Source organism: Fukomys damarensis, unplaced genomic scaffold (assembly GCF_012274545.1).
Source record: "Fukomys damarensis isolate Sample0158 unplaced genomic scaffold, DMR_v1.0_HiC HiC_scaffold_19, whole genome shotgun sequence".
Taxonomy (NCBI): Eukaryota; Metazoa; Chordata; class Mammalia; order Rodentia; family Bathyergidae; genus Fukomys; species Fukomys damarensis.
The window spans coordinates 35,268,446-35,276,114 of NW_022900931.1; the positions used below are offsets into that span (position 1 = coordinate 35,268,446).

Sequence of the window (7,669 nt, forward strand, 5' to 3'; positions counted from 1 at the left end):
AGCCTCCGCACCGAGACCCGACCCGAAGAAGTGCGCCGGCGGACAGAACCGCGGCCTCGCGCCCGCCTTCCCTACCCGCTCCAGAGACGCCCGAGGGGAAAAGCAGCTTCGAATGCTGCCCCCTGCTGGCCGCCGGTTCGCACTGCAGAGCTGGCAACCCAACAATTAAATGGAATGGGAGGGGCGGGGCCCACGGGAGGGGCGGGGCCCGAGGCGCTGCAAACCGGAAGCTGCCCGCCGCGCGTGCGCCGGAAGCCTGGTTGAGCACAAACTAGTAGGATTGGGGTCCCTGCCTGATCAGCGCAGCTCTCTGGGACTCTGCGTCCTCCCTCGTCAGCGGAGCAGAGGGAGGGCCTTCGACGACCAGCAAACATACATCAGAAAGGAAAGTGTTTCCGCAGCTGCAAATCGTGTTTGCATTTGCGGGTGACAGCATAGAAAAGATAAAAAGATGGGTAGAAAACAGAAAAAATCACAACAGAGTGTTGTACTTCTGTAAACACTGCGCCCTCCAAGGCCCGGACGGCCACCCCAAGCCTGTCGTGTAGGTGGGGTGGGTTAGGTTCCCTACTCAGCTTTGAGAACCTCTAGACCCTGTCGTGATGGGGGACACTTCTGGTTGTGTAAAGTGTCTGTTTATTGAAAAGACAGGGCATTTAGCCTAAAAATAGTCTTGTTTCATACTGGGGAAAACAGAATTCAAGACTCTGAGGCAGGAGGATTGCTGAAAGCTCAAGGCCATCCTGGGCTACATAGTTGAGGCCTGCCAGAACCTTCCTGGCGGAGACCCTATCTCAAACCAAAAAACAAAAACAAAAAACCGCACTTTTCAGTAGGTATAAATAAAAGAAATGGAAACATCTGTTACTGGCATTGCTTAGTTATTGACATTTCTAACTAATGCTGGAAGGGATGATCCTACAAGGCAGGAATTTGCTGAAGAATCCAAGCTTCTTTTCGACTCTGGAGGCAGAATAAAGAACCCTCTCCCCTACAGGAAGAAAGGTTGAGGGGAATGGAGGAAAAAAGCAGCAGCAAGATAGATCATGTAGAGGAACAAATTCCCTATGATGAATGTGATCATTATCTCTAAAATGTACCAATAAAAACAACTAGAATTAGCAACATAAAAAAGAACCCCCACCACAACCCCCCAAGACCCTGAAGCGGTAATGCGAACCATTCAGAGCTTTCTTGGACACAGAGCCCACTACAGCACATGGGTAGGTTCACCCCATGGTCTGCATAGTCTTGTGAGACCTGTGTCAGCTTGGACCTAGAGAAGTAAATTTATGTTAAGCCACTAGATTTGTGGTCATTTGTTAGAGCAATAGGAAACTACCTGTATCTGGCTCACATCTCCTGGTCTTTTCCTTCAGACCCCAGTATCCATCTCTTACACATGGGAATGGTATGCTTTTGGAAATAGCCCAAGTGCCCATCTACGGACAAGTGGGTGAAGAAATGGGTTTTTATACAATGGAGTACTACTCTGTCACGAAGAAGGACGAGCTTCAGACATTTCTAGCTAAGTGGATGCACCTTGAGACCATGCTCTTAAGTGAAATAAATTGGACACACATGGAAATACCACATTGTTTCTTTGGTGTGAGAAACCAAAAGTGGAAATAAGGACTAAAATGTATAATAGATACTAGGAAGTGGGAAAGAAATGTTCAAATGGGAAGGGGAACAAGGGAAGAGGGAGGAAGGAAGGGAGGAAGGGACAAAAAGAAGTGAACAGAAGGTAACACTGGAAACCAAGGTTTTGTCCTGGGGGGGGACGTATCACATACAGGTGGATTCCCTACCACGAGGGCTATGTGTGCCTAAAATGTGCCAAGAAGTATTGTGCTATATAAAAACAAAAACAACAATGGTGTTGCTCAGGCTCCCTTCCTTCTGTGGTGACCTGACGCAGAGCCTGGGCCACCACCGTATGCGGGCGCACAGCGCCCCCTGGTGCCCCGGGAGTTCCGTGTGACCCCCGCATCTCAGTCTTCCAAGTCGCCCTTCCGACTCACCTACAAGGCCGCAAGTGTGGCTCTGTCCCAAAGAAGGTGAGGAATAAACAAATAGGCAGAGAACAATGTTTTGAGAAAGAGAATGAGCGCAACTGTCCCTAAATGTCTGGTAATAAAAAATATGCATCTGCCGGGGCTTTAGCTCAGTGGTTCTGCTTCCTGCTTTGCAAGCACAAGATCTGGAGTTCGATGCCCAGTACCCCCCAAAAATAATAACAAATATTTTAAAATAAAAATGTGCATCTAGAGCCTGGTGAATTTTAACCACAAATAAACGGTAATTTTTCTCAGGGTTTAGTAATTTCCTCTTTGTCTCCCTTTCTGTGAGCTAAAATTAGGTGTGTTGATTACTCATGGGTACATATCTTGGGCCTCTCTTGTCAAGCCCCCCCACTTGGTTTTTTTATTTCTTGATTTATGAGCCACCACTCCCAGCTAATTTTTTTTTTTTTTTTTTTTTTTTTTTTTTTGGTATCGGGGATCCAGCTTAGGACCTTGTGTTTGCAAGGCAGTTCTAGTGCCACTGAGCCAAATCCCTGGCCCAAGATAATACATTTTTAAAGGAGATATAAAAGATAAAGAAGAGCAGCATACCTGGGTGTGATAGCTCTGGCCTATAATTCCAGCTACTCAGGAGGCTGAGGCAGGAGGACCTCAAGGTTAAAGCCATCCCAGACAATTCAGTGACATTCTCTCTCAAAATTTTAAAAAAAAGGAGGGCCGGGGATATAGCTCAGTGGTGCTGGACCTGCCTAGCAAGCTCAGGTCCTGAGTTCCACCCACAAAAATAAAAAGATAAAGGAGCTGGGCGTGGTGGTGCACACCTATGATCCCAGCACTTGAGAGGCTGAGGCAGAAGGACTGGTAGAGTTTGAGGCCTGTCTGGGCTACACAGTGAATTCAAGGCCAGTTTGAACTACATAGTGAGACCCTGTCCCACAAAACAAAACAAAAACCCTGAAAATAAAACCAAAAGAGCAGAGCCTGGTAGCTCACATCTGTAGCCCCAGGTTGAGGCCGGCCTCGGCAACTCAGTGAGAGCCTGTCTCAAAGTTTAAAAAAAATTTTTTTTTTGTTTTGAGACAGAGTCTCATTGTGTAGCCCAGACAGGCTTGACTCCTGACAATCACTCCTGCCTCAGCCTGCCGAGTGCTGGGATTACAGGTGTGAGTCACCATGCCTGGCTTCAAAATAAAACATTTAAAAGTGGGTGGTCATGCAGCTCAGTGCAAAGGCCCTGGGTTCATAGTACTATATTTGTACTATTTTTGTCATAGAAAACATATTTTTGATTCTAAACATTTTCATCAAACTTTTAGAATACAGTTCATCTGTAAATTGAATCTAGCATGCAAATGCAGAAGTTAATGAATCAGTAATATAATATCCTGAAGTAAAAATTGGCATGTGAAAATCAAGATAGGAGAGATTTTCCATGCTCTCAGTCCTGAAACACCTCCCCTCAGGCTCCCAGGGGGCCATTCATGTGCACTGACGGTAATGCTTTTTTTTTCCTTTTCCCTAGTTATTTTTCTATTCATTCTTCAGAGTGACTATCTCTTCCTTATTTACCAGGCTGGATTAGGTTCCTTTCATCCTTCATAGACTTATTTTACTGAGAGTTCTCTTTTGTATTATTTATACTTGAAGTAATTAAGTCAACGTGTATTTAAAGCCTGTCTTCCCCACCAGAAGGTAAATTCCAAGACAGCATCCACCTCATCTATTCATTTATTTATGTATTCTGCTGGGCATTAAACCCAGGGCCTCTGCACTGAGCTACATCCTCACTTGTTTCTTTAAAACTTTTTGTTTTTCTTTGTCACTGTTTCCCTGTTAGGGCTCGAACCCTCCCATAGACTTCACCTACAGAACCGCGCGACATTTTGAGGACTGCGTTGAGGAGCACCGTTTGCATACTAATGCCTTTTTGTAAGGATGTTTCATCAGTAGTAAGTACCTGAATTAAAATGTACAAAGACCTTGGTAGAGCGAGTCTCTTATTTTGTAGGTTATAGCGCCCTCGTGTGGCTATTTCATTGTCCTCAAATAGGACGCTTCATTTTTATAGTTTTTAATGAATAAGTATAAAGTGAAAAGGGGAAAATAAATTTTTCATATACAAAATTATGATTTTTCCATCACACCTGAATTTATTTTTTTACTTCCACTCTACTCATATTGTCAAGATTATAAACAAATCACACATGAAAAATAAACACATCACAAACTAGGTGTGGTGGCACACACCTACAATCTCAGCACTTGGGAAGCTGAGGCAGGAGGATTGCTGTGAGTTTGAGGTCAGCCTGGGGTACACTGAGTTCGAACAGCTTGAACTACATAGCACGATGCTCTCAACAAAACAAAACAATTTTAAAAATAAATACGTCACCAATTACAAAAGACACGAATTAGGAAAAACAGAAGGCTTGCCTTTGCTTTTGGAGAACTTCTGGGAAACAACAAAACACACACCCCACCACCCGCTCCCCGGAACCAGGAACTAAACTTAGGCCTTTGTGCTTACCAGGCAGGCACAGTACAACTGAGCTACATCCTCAGGACAGAACATTCTTTTTATTTATTTTCTTATTTCAATAAATTCTATTTTACCCTATTACCCCCTCAAGCTCCCTCCCTGTGTACAAAAGCTCTGTTTCCATTTCTCCTTCTATTTTCACGAGTTTTTCTTGTCCCTTCTTCCCTCCCTCCTCCTTGTTCCCCTTACCCTGTGAACACTTTCTTCCCATTTCCCAACATCCATTATACATCTCAGTCCTTATTTCCCTTTCAGTTTCTCACAGCAGAGAAACAATGCGGTATTTGAACATGTGCGTCCAATTTATTTCACTTACGAGCATGGCCTCGAGGTCCATCCTTTTAGCTAGAAATGTCTGAAGCTCGTCCTTCTTTATGGCCGAGTAGTACTCCATTGAATAAAAACAACACGTCTTCCTTATCCACTCATTGGTTGATGGGTATCTGGGCTGTTTCCAAGATCCAGCTATTACAAACTGCTGCTATAAACATGGGTGTGCACATATCACTGTGGTATGATGCCTTTTTTATTTTATTATTATTATTATTTTTGGAGGCAAGGTCTCACAATGTAGTTCAGACTGCCCTGGAACTCGCTGTGTAGCCCAGGCTGGTCTCGAACACACAGCGATCCCCCTGCCTCAGCCTCCCGAGTGCTGGGGTTATAGGTGTGTGCTACCACGCCTGGCAGATGTTTTTAATTCTTTCAGGAAGATACCCAGAAGGGGAACAGCTGGGTCAAATGGAACCTCGTTTCAGTTTTTTGAGAAATCTCCATACTGATTTCCACAGTGGTTGCACCAGTCTGCACATCCACCTGCAGTGGGGAGAGGTTCCTCTCTCCCATGGCCCTGGCAGCATTCATAGAACATGCTCTTTTTTTGTGTACCAGGGATCAAATTTGGGACCTGGTGCTTGAGCAGCAGGTGGCAGCAGCACTGAGCCCAATCCCGGGCCTTGTAGGACCTTCTTCTGAAACACACGGAAAACTTTGGTGGTGTCTAATATGCTCTCCTGGGCATTAAAACATGTTCTACACCGTTGACACAGCCCGGTTTGCACTCTGTAAGAATCACACTAATCCTGCAAGCTCACTGCTCTGAGAAGCAGCCTGCCTCTGTGCGACAGGACCTGGCCGTGACCATGTTGTTCCCAGCACCAAGCGGTTTCGGGAACAGAATGCGGGGTTCCTTGTGGGTTCACAGATCAAGAAAATATTTCTAAGCAGCTTCCAAGCAAACATTTCCCAGTCCATCGGTCACGGCTCCGGGGTCCTCTCATTTTGGCCCCGCCAGGCACAGTCTCGCCACACGCGGTGTCAGGGCCTTCACCCCTGGGCCCCTGTGTGGTCAAGACCTGGGGCCGCGCCTGCCTGATCGGCCCAAGGAGCCCACACTCACCCGTCCTTGAGGCCACCTTCGTTCCGCCCTCCTGCCCGTCTTCACTCACCGCCCTGGGTTCTCAGGCACCTTGAGATGAAAGGCGCTCAGACTGGCTCCCGCGATGTCACCCTAACCCCTGCCGCCGCCCGGGCACCATTGTGCGTGCCACAGGAAAGGTCCTGGCCTGGTTGCTTTGAACCAGGTGACCGAAAGGGGTTTTGGGGACAACATGCCCCAGAGTTGAGCCTCCTGAGACCCGGTCCCTACATCAAGCAGGTGCCGTGGGGCTGGCTACCTAGAGCAAGTTATCCCACAAGAAGAAGGAGCAGATGGAGTATTTATGGTAGAAACGGGTCCAGCTGGACAGGGCAGCCCACATCTGAGATCCCAGCCCCGGGGAAGCCGAGTCAGGAGGATCACAAGTTTGAGCACAGCCTGAGGAATTTAGCAAAACCCTGCCACAAAATAAAAAGAAAAAGGGCTCAGTGGTAGAGTGCCCCTGGGTTCAATTCCCAGTACCAAAAAAGAAGGAAAGGAGGGAGGGAGGAAGTGGGGAAAAGCAAGCCAGCATCCAGGCACAACTGCTTATAGGTTAGTATTGGTTTCTTCTTCTTATCGTTTTTGAGACAGACCCTCTCCATGTAGTTCAGGCTGACCTTGAACTCACTAAGTAGCCCAGGCTGGATCCTCTTGCCTTAGCCTTCCAAGTGCTGGGATTACAGGTGTGCGCCACCACAGCCGGGTGGTTTCTAAGCCTGGCATTGTAAAGGTTCACTTTCAGACTATTCACTCTGAATTTTTAGCAGGCAGAATTTCGAAAGTCTTTTAGATGAAAAAAAGATGACTATGTAGACACAAGCAGTCCCTACGAGATCGGTGTCCTTTCTTTGCTTCTCGCTAGGCGGTGCTGGAGAGCAACCCAAGCACCTTGCACAGGTGAGGCAAGTGCTTTTACCACGGAGCCATCTCCTAGCTCACTCTTTTATTTTTGCATAGTAGACTATGAGGAAGGAATCAGGGTCAAAACCTTTTTTGCTTTTTTTGTTTGTTTGTTTTATGAGACAGGATCTTGCTCTGTAATTCAGGGTGTCCATGAACTCATGGCGATCCTCCTGCCTCAGCCTCACAAGTGCTGAGATTACAGGCGTGCATCACCACACCAGCTTTTGCTATGTTATGAAAAGATAAGAGTACATGGGTATTTATGTCAGGAACCAAAGAATCAACGTAGACTGGGTTAGGACAGCAATATGTTATAGTTCACGGAAAACAGTTCCAACACATACGAAGGAACAGGCAAACCTCCTGTAGGAAAACCAAAATGTTCACACAAGAGGCTGGGTTCACACAGAGCTGAGCTGGTTGGTAAACACACGAAATGTTAGACCAATGTTCTCTGGAGATGAAGCATGGTGAAATTATGCAGCTCAAGCAAGTCCATGGTGCACATGTGGACACAAGGAGACAGAGCTGAAGCGCACCTATAGTCCCAGCACTCTGGGAGGCTGAGGCAGGCGCAGAACAAGGTGGACTCTGGTTGACTCAGGGAGATCCTGTCTCAAAATTAAAAAAAAAAAGTGCCAAGTGTGGTGATGCACACCTGTAATATCAGCACTTGGGAGGCTGAGGCAGGAGAATCTCCATGCGTTTGAAGCCAGCCTTGGCTACATAGTGAGTTCAAGGCCAGCCTGGACTACATAATGAGGCCCTATCTCAACACAC

General features: G+C 46.6%; 1 protein-coding gene across 6 annotated transcripts in view; it reads right to left on the bottom strand.

Moving 5' to 3' along the window:
* Nucleotides 1-7,669, bottom strand: part of Crem (cAMP responsive element modulator) — a 63,502-nt gene that overhangs the window by 55,439 nt on the left and 394 nt on the right. The window contains exon 1 of one of the 6 annotated variants that reach the window (XM_010614752.3): nucleotides 76-258. The exons of the other annotated variants lie outside the window; for them this stretch is intronic. The gene's annotated coding sequence lies outside the window, so the exon portion shown is untranslated. Of the gene's footprint in view, nucleotides 1-75; nucleotides 259-7,669 lie in introns of those variants that run through there. 6 annotated transcript variants of the gene reach the window in all.